Genomic DNA, 15,574 nt, shown 5'->3' with positions numbered 1-15,574 from the left:
AAACTGTCAGAAGAGGGGATGCATGGTGGGTCAAGACTGCGGACGACGGGCGTGCAGAGAGTTGGATCTGGTCCTGGAACTATATTGCTGCATATATATATGCAGTGCTCAGAAAAACCGGTAGCTAGATATTTCAAACTACGGCTTTTCTGAGTTCTGGCAGGGCATCTGAGTGAAAATAAGTTGCATTTTCATTGGCACGTGTCAGTAGCAGAATATAGGTACTGAAATCTCAATTTGAAATTACCGAATTCCGTATGGCATGGCTGTCCTTAACGACAGCCATTCATTGAGCTTTTGCATGCGGCATCACATCAAAATGCGAGTAGGAGCATATCCTTTTTACCGTTTCTATTCATTGAACCAAGCTTTAATAATAACGGCACAACCGTATGCATTGCCAAATGTGACAAAAGGCCTTCTTTCGGCTCTAGAGCAGTAAGCTTGCTGATGTCTTGTTAATTGCCGAGGTTCATGCCAAATCTTACTGCAGACCCACTTCCAGTTGCAAACCTAGTCGAAACCGTCGCAGACGGGGCGCTAAAGCAAGAGTCGTTGGGTTCTTAGAAAACGCGGACCTTATGCAAAGCGTTCCGAAGGTGTTGCATCACAACGGACTACTTCGGATGAGCACGCACCATCTTCTTCTGAACTTCAGTTTGAAAGACATCGAAAAAGAGCAAGGCCATGTAGGCAACTGTCTACAAAGCCAGCTAAACGTCCAGGAGATGGGTTCATGTAACTAGACGGTCAGTCAGAATCTTACGCTTCCCTTTTGAAAGACGGGCTTTTAAGCGACCTCCAAGAATACCAAGGTGTCATGCATGACGACGTGGAGGCACTTCCATCAAGTCCTCACTCCAAACGAAATGACACGCTCCGTTGTGAAGAAAGCGAACGAATTTCTGGATTAGACATTGGATTGAGCGTTGAGCAGGACAATGCCTACGAAGCTGAGGAGTCTGAGGAGCTGATAGACAGCATGTTCGAAAGCGCTTCTGGTGGAATTCGATTGACCTGGACAAATATTGCATCACTGATAACAGCAACTGGGAGGACGCGTCTCAGCGAGACTGCGTATCAGACACTTGCCAACTTTAGGAACTGGAGACCGAATGAAAGGCAGCTCACTCTCCAACTGCCAAGTACATCTACTCTGAAGAGACGTGTTCGTCCATTTGCGAAATCCAACTTCTTCGTTCCTTGTCATGTAGAAATGTTTAACGTGGATTTGTCGAAGTCTGGGTCGAAGGCTGGCGTTGGAAAGTATACCTCACAGGACAGCGCTCTTGCGGGAGATGGTGCAAGGAAGACGGCATGATATGGATCCGTCAATCGAGATACCGAGGTTATCGGATATTGAGGACACTCCAATAATCAGGGATAGGGCTGGGAGTCTATCTGTTTATCGGATTCCAACCGAAGATGGTGTGACGGTGAAACTGCGAAAAGGGCTCCTTCTTAACATTACGTTCGAAACAAGTGACGCGGTGAAGGGCAGATTAATGCAAGCCCAGTTTGCAGTAACGTCCTCGACGAACATGAGATTTGATGCAGTTGTATCTTCTTTCTTTGTTTACGATGAGCCAAACTGGACAGAACCGCAGGCGGAGTCCAATTCAAAGTGTACCAAAACGATGAAGACGGAGAGACCAGAATCTCGGGCATTCCTTCCCAGTGACATGGTCGTCGAACTTGCATTCCCAGGACAGCCAGACACCGAAGATTCGGAAGAACCAACGCGAACACCCTTCCTTGTGTATAGGATGTGGAGAAGACGGGACTGTGATGACGACTACGCCACCAGCTTGGTTGTATCTTGTGAAAGAAATGTTTCGAATCTCACTGGCACGAATAGGGGCGTTTACAACCAGATGTTTGACAAAACCGTAGTGAAACGAGTATCTGCCGATGATAATCCAATGGACAAGGGTCATCGCGTCGATGCGGAAAGCAGTGGACGTTTGGAAGATGAAAGAAAGCACGTTGTGTATAGAATTTTTCTGTACTCTGATGAATTTACGCCGTACATTGAAAAGAAAGGAAGCATGGGTGGTGTATACATGCTGCCAATAGGTATGGCTCCGGAGAACCGCAATGGAGCAGGAGCCATCAGACCTATCGGGCTAACTCCTCCAGGGGTATCTACAAACGAGGTACTGGGGGCAGTTATTGATGATATCATTGAGGGGACAGAAAAGGGATTTGAGATGACCACTGCAAAAGGAGAGACGGTTGTTCTTTTTCTTGATGTCGTCGGGTACGTTGGAGACTATCCTGCAGTGTCCCACACTTTGGACCTACTAGGGCACTGCTCCAATGTTCCATGTCACTTATGCAGCTATGGTAGGTACGAAAAGTCTGGATTTGAAGGAAGCAAGTATTGTTACACAACTCGCATCCATTCCGACCATCCATCTTTCGCGAGAGATGAGAATCGGGCTACTGCATTCAGGAGATCGAAATTATCCAGGGAAGAGTTGCAAGCCCTTGGAATGGATGACGCAGATACGTTTGAGACAAGTTTGCAGGCACTTCATCAACTCTCTGAGAAACTGCGACAAGTTCGCGCTCGTGTGCCTCGTGTACTCGGCAGTAGCAAACCGGTTGTTCCTTCTGTTTTCGATTCGTATCGCTCATGCGTTGTGGCTCCCGATCATCTTTTCCTCTGGATTGGTCGCGACATCATGAATCTCTGTATAACACTGCTATCAAAAGATGTACGCAAAGATGCCGAGGCAATTGCCAAGATGGCTTTGAAGGATGGCTATCTCATATATCAGGAGAGCCTAATTAACCATGACAAGCATGTGCTACATTCAATGACGATATCGTCTATGTACTGCCTGCTCTTGGTAGCACCACGGGCGATGAAGAGTGCTTGGTACGTGAACAAAATCACAGGCGAGAGAGAGAGCGGAAACTGTGCTACTATCGATGAAGCTCTCGACCTCCGCGACCTGTTTTCCTCTCTCGTGAGCAGAACGCAGTACTTTCCGGACTCAAGGATAGATGGTAAGAGGTCATTAGACACACACAATGAAGAAGGAGGAACCAAGAGACTTCTGGAGATTCGTAATATGGCACTTCGTTACCTATCTCGAGTAGATAAGCTGTGTGGCACAAACAGCTTTGCCTCCACTCATTTGGACAAACCAAACCTTCACAGACTGTTGGAGTTCTTCACACATACATTGCCACTGTTCGGTAGTGTAAGACATGTACAAGAGTTGTTGTTTGAAAGCGCTCATCAGCCATTGAAGAGGAGGGTAGCTCAATCCAATATGAAAAACTCACAATTACAGGCTATGGAACATTCTTCTTGCCAACGACTGGAAGACTCGTCTGGCAATTGAAACTGAAGGCATTGACACTAGTGAGAACGGCTGGTGCTTTGAGACAGCGAAGTCGGTTTTATATCTCTTGGGGTACGACAGTTCTGGGCTTCAGGATGCGGGAAAATTTCTACAAAAGCTTCAAGACTGCTTCCCAACTCCTGTTCTGCAGAACCTTCGATTACATCGGAAAAGGACTCTTATCGTCGTCTCTCAGTAGGAAGGACTGGCGTGTAGACAAGTCAGTAATTATGAACCTCGGAAACACTGCAGACGGAGGTCAACATTCGGAAATGTTCCAATCAACTGACCTTGCACTTCTGTTGAAAGCAAGGGAGCTTTTAGAGCATTTATGGAAACAAAAGCTACGTCTTAGAAGTGGCCGGGCGGACCATGGAAATTACGTAACCGTACAGATATATGGAACTGCCAAGTGGTGCAAAATAACAGACGGGCGAAAGAGCGACCAGACATCTGTTTTGGCCACTATATCTTATGGGAGCGTGATTCAAGTCTTGCATTCTTCTGTAGTTTCGACCGCAGATCCTGATCTCACATTCACTCTTCATGAGAACAATGATTCTGAGCATGATGAGGACAGAAGGTTCTGGATGGTGCTAGCCGTGGGTCAAGTCCGGATTCTGGACGCTCGTGAGAAAGAAAGTCAAGAAACAACACGATATTGCGCAGTGAAGGAGTGCGAAGCCGAAGAAGATGGATACGGGGTGATGATACAACAACGAAACGAAAGAAGAGCGCTGGTTGAGCTTGGAAGCTACGTTCGAAAGGCATTAGTTATGCACTACTGCGAGCAGGACAGCGCCAAAAGCGACGACCATATGTGTCTCATATGCACATCAAACTCAGCAGTACAACACAGGAGTCTCCCAGACGGTGGAATTTATCAAGTGTGGGGGCGAAGGGAAGGGTATCCGCCACGTCAGGCATAAGTATATGTGCGAAACAAGAACTCTGGTCTTTATTCAACAGTTTTTAGTACTACCACACAGCTCTGCATACTTTTATGCACTGACTATAAGCTCTGCGCCGGCCTCTATATCCGTAGTTGCAACATATAAACTGTATCGTTATCGCAAACAAAATTCAGGTCTGCTATTTGTGTGCTTGTTGCAATGGGGCACGTCATGTATCCCCGCCTTTCGAAGTCCGTGTCCCTACACCTCTCTAGTTCCCGCAGCCAGTCTGATCCTTAACTTTTTCGTTTCCCTCACCATACGCCCACTCTCCTTGTCAACCGGTGCACCGTCATTGCTGTATAAAATTTGCAAAATTTGGTGGCAAATTTTGCAGGATGGGAGCTGTGATCAGTGGCCACTGATCACAGGCCGGCAGGGGGTGTTGTCCGACATCGTCATTGCTGTATAAAATTTGCAAAATTTTGGTGCAAATTTTGAGAGTTAGGACAGGTGATCAGTGGGGAGCTGTGATCAGAGGCCACTGATCACATGTGATCAGCCGGCCTGCAGGCCGGCAGGGGATTCAGGAGTAAGGAGTAGGATGGTTTTTGTACTTTAGGGATTCGCCGTGCTTCGGAGATTTAGAGGAGTACGGGAGTAACTAGGATTAGGAGATTCGTGGGATCGGCTGTTGGAAACGTGATATCCCTGTTTCGGGTTCTCCAGGTACGAACAGCGTCCGGGGAGGGCATGTTGTCCTTCGTCTGAAAACCGCGTCGACCATCATTGGCAATGCGAGCCATGATAGCTGGCAATGTATAATTGTTAATTGCGAATCCCCGGGAGGCAGTATATTTAATGCGCTGTTTAATGATTTTTTCCTCGTCCGCTTTGATGACACGGGGGGCTCCGGGATGGTTGTTGGCTGGGTCAAGAAGGCGGGACAGTTTGTCGTCGTCCTTGGTCTTGAGACATTTTTGTAATCGGTCTGCTGTCTCACGACTGATGATCATCAGTGTGGTTCGCCTCCCAGTCGACTGTGAGGCGAACCACATTGGCAACCTTTTTTTCATCTTCAATAAATTTACCGCTGTCTGCCGTTTGTCTTTGGCCCTTGCGTCCCGTCTGTCCCTTGCTTGGCGCGCGCTGCCTGACGACGCATTCCAATCGACATCGGAGGGGGCGTGAGTTGTCCGTAACTAGAGGCCAATCCCGGGAGCAGGACGAGAAGGTGTTTGATCGTGGATCAATTACTACTGTTTGGCCTTTAACGGTGCTGTGTGCCCGCCATTTTTTTGGCGGGACGGGGAGAAGCGAGGAGGTAACATTTCGGGAAACTGGAGGCCTGTTTCGTGAACATGACGAGAAAGTGTTTGATCGTGGATCAAATACTACTGTTTGGCCTTTAACGGTGTTGCGTGCCGGCTATTTTCTTTTTTGGCGGGACGGGGAGAGGCGCGGAGGTAACATTGCGGAAAACTGTAGACGAGGTGAACGCTTAGGCCCCGGAGCGTTTCCCTGGAGTCCAGGGATGAAAGACTGTACCCATTGTCCGCACTGGCAGCAACGAGAACTGAATCACCAAATTAGCCTTTTTTACCAAATAATGCTTTTAGGGAAGGGTATACCGCGCAGGCCTGCATGCGCAGGCAAGTTTCTTTGGTATGACATGTAATGGCTGTTGCGCGACAAGATTTACAAAAGCTGTATGGCTGGCCAGCCATACTGGAACTAGATTAATTTTTGTTAATTTTTTAGAGGTTGATTCTAGTATGGGTGGCCACCCATACAGCTTTTGTAGATCTTGTCGCGCGACAAACACATCACACGTGTGGACTCACATGCAATGTATTACACGTGTGGATCGATATGCAATGTTTTACACGTGGCGTCAACCTTGAAATCAAAACTCTCACACTGACAGTGTGCATTTTCTGATGGCAGTGTGCATTTTCTGATGGCTTTGTGTGAGTTGTGTGAGGGCATCACGAAGATCACATATAAAAGGCTCTCCATCTCAAAAGGCAAACAAACTGAACAACGTCACACAAAAAAGATCTTCCTTTCCAGCCCTCTACGGCTAATTTCCAGAGACACTTCCCCTTCCCTTCGTGTTCGCAACTGGGTAGGTTGAACCGGAATGTACTGCACGAGAAGGTCAGTGGGACCCAAACCTACTGCGTACTCTGTAGTTGGGTCAAAAGACGGACAAAAGACGGGCCCAAGACACTTAGAAACGGCTCGCGCCAGGTGCAGTGGTGTTCTACATGTAGGCAAGCTATCTGCTGCAGCTGCCGGACGGTCTGGCATTCTCGCCCTACACTGAAGCGACATGGGCCCTCTCCTGTCCATGAGAGGGAGTTTGACTCTGAGCGACGCACTCCTCAACGAATAAGACAGGCTTCACAAACCCGAGAGTGAAGGCCGTAAAATGTCTGTAGAACAAGGCTATCAGCTATGCTTCTCAGATGGGTTTGTGATGGTTTGTTGATGTTGGAGATGATTGTGAGACAATGGTGTGAGAGTCACAAAACAATTTGTGTGTGAATCACAAAACAGTCATCAAAAGAGCACTTCAAGATGTTGACTTCGCAAAAATAAAGTAATTCTAGTGGTGACAGTGATTCACAGAGGAAGGGCACTGATGAGGACGACATCCAAGAGTAGGTACTGCGTAATTCATACTTTCAATAGCGAGAACAGTATCATCATCACTCTGTAGTGACACTTCTATCTTCATTGCACAATTAAATCTAAAGCAACTATGATTTAAAGAACAGTAATTCAATGACACATGACTGACTTTCAAAGCTATCCGGACTGGATGATGTCGGTACCTTTGGAGTCCATACCCAGCTGTTCACTTGCACGTCTAAGTCCCATGGTATTTAGATGCTGCACAGAGCCGTGCATCTTTAAATGTGACCGTTACAAAAATATCGATTTCACAAAAAACAAATATGTCTATATACTGACTACGTTCCAATGGTTACCCCAACTCTTTAGTCTTCGGTATATATTTCAAACAAATTTCTCAAGTATCACTTTCCAAGGGAAATTAACAGAGGACGATACCATCCACCGGTTGATAATGGTATCAGATCTTTTCAATGGCCTCCAATTCGAGAGTGATATAGAGGTCTACTATACCTTGGAGAATGAAGAAGAAAGCAAGGCATGGTTCCCAGCAACAGTCATTAGTCTCAACTACCTTCATGATGATCGTCGAGAGGTGCTCAAAGGGACCATTCAATACAAGGCAGCGTTTGGATTCAGGGCATGTAAAAGCAAGGCTACTTTCAAGGAGGGAAACGAGTTCGTACAAGATGGACAAAAGTTTAGCTGGAGACTCAAAGACACATCCGTGCGATTGGATAACACCGCAAGCTCAGACGTGGCAAGCGCATCGATGGATGCAGATGATATGGACTATGCTCCAGGTAGTGCCATGGTAGAAAAATGCAAGAAGGTTAACCACACGACGACTGTCTCACTTGACCAGAATACAATCAAAGATACACGTGAGCCAAATGCTCTTTCCAGACGCCTTCAGTATCTTGAGGAAGTGCTGAAAGGACAGCAATCCTCGATTACGACTGCACTATGGACTCAAAATCCGCTCCTCATTTCTGATGCAGGCTCCAATATTCCTCTTAAGTTTATTTCGTTGCGTCTAGAGCATTGGTTACTCAAGACACCGACACGTCCTACCCCAGTTGAAATAACCCGTGGGACGAAGTGGTTTGTACAAGACTCATTTAAGGCGCGAGCAGACTGCACATTGCTCCAGTTTGATTCTATATCCAAAAGAGTCAAAGCTCAGCTACGAGCAAAGGTTTCTATTCTTCCGGAAGATTATATGTGCCGGAAATCAGTTGTGAAGGAGACGAGTATATACTTTAGGAGCTTCCTAGACTTGTCACAAGCACTCCGACCAGCATCACCGCAAGTTGTCAGAGACGCGATCATCGCAAAAAGGCTGGAAAAAGGTACCGACAATTATGTATCTGCCAGAGTGATAGGCTGTATGGCCGGTCCCAACACCGAATCTCTTTCTGACCCGTGCTATATGACAATTGGAGATTCTCTTGCTGTTATAAGGGATGACGAGGATGAACAACGGCACGTTGTATTTCGTCGGGATTGCACTTGGGATTCCATAGAGCAGATCTACTCCTATCCACTGGAAGACATAAGACTATCAGATCTTAACTTCCAAGAACGCATTTCCAAGGTAATGAGTGCTGAAAACGTGGTCAGCGGACCATTGGACCGGAAAGAGTCGTTGTACCTGCGATGGAATTTTCAATCCAATCCTTGTCAGTCTATATTTGCTGATGTAAATCTCAGCGACGTACTAGGAGTACTTCGAGTGCACGTCCCATTCATCTCTATCAAAGGGTCTGTCCATGTGAAGCAATTCATCAATGTTGCCAAAGTTCTGGGCCTCTTTAAGTAACCTCAATTCATTCATGCTACAGCAGTCTCCCGCTTTACTCATTTATCACTTTGGTGAACTAAGAAGTTTCACTATCACATCAAATACGACCCCTTATAAATCGAAGTCGTGGACCATGACCACATCCTCATCGTCTTCGACTTGATCCGTCTGTATTTCATCCTCACCATCCACCACGCTCAGATCATCATTATCCTCGTGATGTGAACCTGAACGGACCGGGGGATCGTGCACGGAGTTGTACATATCCACGGACATCACTAGCTTCTCCTTCAAAATACTGGACAGTTGCTGTGGAAGCTCACCCCGCTTTTCTCCCTGTCTTCTAGTCAAAAGATCTGAGTAGAGCGATCTCAGTCGCGACCGCCATGATCCATTGTGCTGATCCTGGCCATCCACTTCATGCAATATCTGCTCGTTTCGAGAAAATGCACCCCTCGCCTCGATCACCTTCATCAGCATGACCTCCCGGAACAGGACAGCAGTCATGTAAATCACACGAAAGGATTCCTTGGATATTGAATAGAGGTCTTCATCACTGCCACACCTGGTAAAAGCCACCAAGAACTTCAAGGCGACGTGCATGGCATTGAGTCGGATAACAATTTTTCGAGTCTCCTTCTTTCCATCCTTGTCTTTCGTCTCAACATCATACGTAGTGATAAATATGAAGGGATCGCTTTCAGAAATCAGCTTCTTCCATGCTATCAAATTCAGGGGGTTCACCTCAGCGACCGACTTCATAGCAGTACGACAGGTTCCGTCTGGGATATCTTGGAGGTTCATGTGCGGGCGGGGTGGATTCTCATACTGGAATGAGACTCCCACTTCACTTTGGAAAACATATGAGAAGTTTTGAAAGAAGGATTTCCGCCCAAGCTCCCTGGACTTCTTCAGAAACTGATTACCTATCTTGAAAACGCGGCGAACGATCTCAACCCTAATGTCTTCGTCCTTGATGAATCCAATTGGCTCATCTTCCCCCATCTTATCGCTTCGACGCCGAGCCACACGCCGGGCCTTCTTGATGGCCGTTGAAGCAAATTCTTCCTTGAAGAAAGACTCGACTGTGATCATTCTTATGTGGCCTGGCCTCAGCCAAAAAGGTTTCTCAGCGGTCTTCAGCTTCCCGCGGATGTTCCGATGTACCATTTCGAGTGACTTCGTCCCAATACTCCCGTTGTTCATTGCATTTGCAATCAAGCTCTTTCCCCAAGCCTTTCGCAGGACCAGATACTGACGAGCTTGCTTCGTACCCAGCAGCTCCTCGGTTTTCTCCTCGCTTGGGTCCCTTTTCCACAAAAGGACCTCGACAAGTAAAAGTCCGAACCCCAACACTTCGGAACTATTGACGTCCAATTGAAGCTTGGAAAATTGTGTGTCACGACTCACACCCTCTAAGGATTCACTCGCTTCCTTTCTCTGAGGAAGAACTCTCATGGTGCAAATTAACAACGCTCTTGTGAAGATAATGCACATGAATTTCCCTGCGAAGATGTCCTCCATAGGCCTAAGGAGGTCGTTTAAAGAGGCCTTCTCGGCTGCTTTTCCTGTCTTCGGCAGGGCGGAATTCAGAAGAACAATGTTGACGGCGTCCTGGCAGCGTGATAACGTCCACTCTAAGGTTGAGACACGAGAAGATACAGCCTTGATTGCACCTAGAATTTCCTTTTTCTCAATGGCGAGCTGGTTCTCCAAACGAGCATGCAGTTCCCACATGACTCGAAGTACTCCGTGGTTAGAGTCTTCCCCAAGTGCTCGAGCCAAATGGGGGCCCGGGGCTGACTCGGCAAGGAACCTGCCATGCACTCACAACAGTGATTGGTTATTAAAAAGATTTTTCCTTCTTAAAAAGAACTGCGTTAGAATATTGCCTAAGCCGAATTTAAGCCTATTTATGGCTTTTAGACACAGGTCGCTAATTCTGAAGAGTATATTTATTCTTTGCGCACTGCAGCAAAGTGTGTAATTTTTGTGAAATTGTGAAAATCACGGTTTCAAAGAGTGGATAACTCCTTGGAGTCATTATGTAGATCAGTCTACTCTGCGTTTATGTCGATGACCTACAGATTCGACAATCTTGACCCATGAAGTGCGGAGGTAATGATCCATGATATGGTGCCGCGCCTCGCTATCGGATGCGTATGAAAATTTGGTTTGAGAGCTCATTCAAGAACTAAACAGACCACCCCTCTTTTCCAGTGGAGCTGTTCTACAATCACATCGCTTCGAGACGGAATGAATCTTGTGAGTCATGTGTACATCATATGTGAAACAGAGCAAAATGGTGTTCTCATCTTGAGCGAGTTCACAGGAGCTGCAAAAAACTTAACGGGTGCTTCGCTAGTGAATCTCTGGAACGTTGATAATGGACAGCGATGCAATTTTTCAGAGCCTGGAAATGCCCGACTTCGAGAGAGAGTTGAAACACCAGAAAGTATACCGCCATGTCGACTTGCACACTGCGTCCGCATCTGGTGTTCGATTCATTGACGGTATAGTCACATACTCCGCGAATCGCAAGGCAAAAGCGATACAACTAATTCCGATACCAACACACCATGTTAGATATTCATACCGTGCTACGAAGGAGAAACGATTGTTTTCCTTTGATTCCGATGGTACTCTTCCCACGGTTGAGAGTCGGTCAGAGTTGGCGGAACCCTCTGAGTAACTTCTCGAAGTTCTGCGCCGTCTTGCCAGTTGTGATCAAAATATTGTGTTCATTGCGACAGAGGCAAAAGAACACAGTCATGGATTGGTTCAGAAGTGTAGGCCTTGGTTTTGCCGTAGAACACGAGTTTTCTGCGCGATGGTCAGACCTTTTACGGGAGAGGTTTGGGGGCTGTAGAATGAGTGGATTGCTAGAGTGTGGAGAGGAGAAGACGTTCGAAACAACCGGAAATACTGTAGTCGGGAAACGCGACGAAACTTGGGATGACTCATTAAGCCCCCATGATCTCATTGCAATGAGAGACGCGCTTGATTTGGCCGGTCTGTTGTTGAAACGAATTGAGGACAGCACACCTACGAGCTTCTTGTCGCAGAAAGAGATTGCATATAGGTGGCATTTCAGAGATGCTGATCCCGACTTCCCAGTGATTCGAGCACATGATGCTCGGCAAGCGCTCGAGGAGGTGCTACACGGCAGTCCGATAGAGGTCTTGATGGGGCAAAAACTCCTTTACGTTCAGTTCGACCGCGAGGGGTGCACAACGGAGCAGCAGTGGCTGAAGTGTTCAGACGTATGCGGCATACGTGCCACGCCGCGATCAGTATTGTGACTCGGGCATACGGTATGCCCGAGTCACAATACTGATCCATGGATATAAATATTCTTATTACATAAAAACTAACATCCCGCCGCGCGCTGGTGTGCCGCGCGCTGGACACGTACCGCCTGCAGAGCGAGGTGTATTTCATGGAGCGCGCGACGAGGCGCCCCCATCTGCAAGCGGCAAGAGCGCGTCCAAGAGACCCCGCTCGTAATTGCCCTTCATCCCGTTTCGTCGTGTGAGCCCACCATGGCGGTCTCCATTCGTTTCGTCCTTCTCATCTTCGTCTTCCTTCTCACATTCTCGGTTGTCCAAAGCCAGAAGCAGCCCTTCAAGCTTCACCAACAACTGCACCTGACAACAGCACCCCACCCCCAGGACTAGCTGGGGGCAATGGACCGGGTGGTTCTGGCGCTGGCCCCCTCCCTTCCCATCCGCCCAGTACGTTGCTCCGCAAACTCGCCATCGCAGTCATCTCTATTGCTACTGGCTCTGCCATCATCACTATCCTCGCTTGTGTCTGGTGCTGTGTGCTGCCTCCAGAGCTCTCAAACATGAACAAGAGTCCAGCTGTCCATACTAAGACTATCCCCCTTCCTCCTGCTGTCTCGCCACCCCACCCGGACGACGTGCTCACCGGCGATCACACTCAACCTCTCGCTAAGGAGCATATTTATCAATACTCGCCGGAAAGAGTTTAGCGCTACTCTCTTCGTCTCGTTCCGCGCGATTTCGCTATGTCAAACAGCAAAACTGTGGTTTGTGTTCTTGTTCAGCTGCTCCCCGCTCCGACCCCTTCGTCATGCTGCGCACTTACACCCGCACCACCGTCCGGCGGGCGCCGTCACCCATCCCCGCTCCGCATTGAACAAAAGGATCCCGCTTCTCCCCGTTCCACCCGACCACACATTTCCCGCATCTTACCACCGCCTCTTTACCCTCTCACTTCCCGCCCCTCGCACCTCTCGGCCCCAACCATCGCCTCTTCACCCCCCTGCAGGGGGTGAAGTGGCCCCCGGCGGCTCCCGCCGCCGCATCCAGTCGCGCAACTTCTCCGAGGTCGACTTCATGGACTCCGGCCCGGGCCGCTCGCTCATGTCTGACCCGCAGTCCTCGGCCTGCAGCACGAGCTCGACTCGCTGCAGCTCGACGAGGTCCTCGTCGAGGAGTACCTGCTCGCCAAGCCGGTACTGCGCACATTTCTTTCGCAATTTTGTTCACACCAAGACGCCACCCTCATGCCCTCCTTTTTCGGTTCTCGCTCCACCTGGTCTACCTGTATACTTTTCTGTATTTGTACAACACTCTTGTACATCGCGCTTTCTTCTACGAAAGAGGCGTCATACCACTTTCTCATTTATTAGCATGCTAGTTCCTTAAGCCCATCTCCTCACCTTGCCCTTTGCCACCTTCTCCACTGGGTTGTACACTAAAGTTGAATCGTCTAGTCGACACATCCCGACATCTTAGTACACATTGGCTTCCCAGCTTCGTTATGTTCAACTCCGCGTTCGGTGCTCGAGGTTCACCTAACTTCCTTCCGTGCCTCTGAATTTCGCTTTGATCAAACCTTGCCGCTGCAATCTATAGCGCTAATAGACCCATCATCATAAACCGCTACTGTCTTCATCCCCTTCATTTCAAACGTCGTTCCCCAAACCGAATCTCGGTGTCCCTTACAGATATACAAAGTTTCCCCCATCCGCCGATCCCAAATATTGACAGTCCTATCACTCCCCCGCTCACAATAAACTCCGAATCATCTGACCCGGCCGCACTCAGAACCAACCCTTCATGCCCCCGACATGTCTTTGCAGCATGCCCCGAGTCTAAGTCATTGGTGTTCAGCAACTGGTCATCCGAAGCCGTGAGCAAGAGTCGCGAGTTATTCTTCAAATCTGAGACAAAGGTGTCCTCCTCGTAGAGAGCGATAAAGACGCCGTCGGAAAGCTCTACGATTTTGCGCGGCTTCGGCTTCTTATAAAAGGTGACTACGGTACTGGGTATGAATTTCCCATTCCCTACGTCGAAAAACATTTTCCCCTGAATTCGTTTATTTTTGGGGCGTGTAAGGTGCCGTGTACTGAGCAAACGCACAGCCCCACACAGCATTACGTCATGGAGAGCGTGCGCCGAGCCGCCTTCATCCGCGAGCTGCACGAGCGCGTCCAAGAGACCCCGCTCGCAATTAATAGGCTCTACTTGCTCGTGAGCGCGGGGAGCGTGTTATGTGAAGAGCATGCAGGCTCCTCCAAAAGGGCATGCTGCACGACTTCGTTGAGATGTGCGCCGGCGTGCAGCTTGACCCCTTCCAACCATTCCCCAAGCGTGCTCCTCCGTCCCACCACGTCACCACCTCCTCCCTCTGTCCTGTCGAAACGAAAAAACAAAAACCTCCATCCTCACCCATTCCGCCCCCCTTTGTACCCCCCTGGCACCCATCCCCCCCAACCCAAACATGAAATGCCGCCGCCGCACAACCTTCATCAAACTGGAAGAGGGTCTTCAACCTTCTCCAAATGGGTCTAGCGCTTCCCTGGTAAGGCGCTGGACAACATCGGGGATCTTACCGGTCGTGTTCAAGTCTGGAAAGTAAACGAGAACTGCCGCTGAGGGTATATTACTCTGTGATTGATCGTTTTGTTTCATGGGGGCGTAACGCCCAGTGTAGCACAAGCTTCCTCCTTTCTGTCCCTGTACAAGTTCGAACCACCGAACAGTTAAAACGACATTGTTGCTATTTGCATTCTCAACATGTTCAATTCTTCCCAGCCAAAATGGTGTCACTTCGGTCACGTTTGACCCGCAGTTCACAGTCATCATGCTGCCCCTATCATACGAGCACGTGTCCGTCAGAGCCAATTCGCTTTCCGAATCATCATATGATGCCTCAAGTTCGCCGCAATCATCGCAAAAAGCAGCAAAATGCTGGAAGTCCCACTCCGGCGGGGCGGACTCTTTGCTTTCCATGGAGTCTATTTCAGAAAGAAGCGATAACACATTTTCTCTACATCCAATTCTTTTCTCTGTCACATTTATGCGCTTGCGATACGCGCTGATGTCAACTTGGGAGGGCTTGTTTGTTTGTATGACTGTTGCTTTTCTCATATCTGGAACAAAACGGAGGAAAGAACCAATGAATTCTTCGGTTCTATCAAGTTTCTGAAGCGCTTCCCTCTTTTCCACCATTTTATACCCGACCAGGCAGGTAACGTGAGAACCACCTCCTTCGAGCTCATGGGAATCATCCCGCTCGAAGACGAACTTTCTGAACGCGAGCATGTTGTTGGTTCTCAATGCCACTGCACTTTGTTGTTCACATGCACCTGAAAAATTGTTCATACCAGAGACGCGGCTGGCGTGTATGTTGTTTTGTACTGATGCGGAGTTTCTCCCTTGACTTTCAACAATGTGCCTGTGAAGTTCCGAAACACAGGCTGTATTCCTATCCCGCATGAAGACAGAAATTCGGCTGAATCGGCGGTCAATGTCCTCATGTGTGTGCCTAACCGGTAGAAAGTTTACAAAATTGCGGTGGAAGAGCCCTTTATGCACCATGTAATCACAAAATGCAAAAAAAGCGATTCT

The sequence above is a fragment of the Chondrus crispus genome, genomic scaffold (assembly GCF_000350225.1).
Source record: "Chondrus crispus Stackhouse genomic scaffold, scaffold_188, whole genome shotgun sequence".
NCBI lineage: Eukaryota > Rhodophyta > Florideophyceae > Gigartinales > Gigartinaceae > Chondrus > Chondrus crispus.
Note: the sequence above shows the minus strand (reverse complement) of the source record.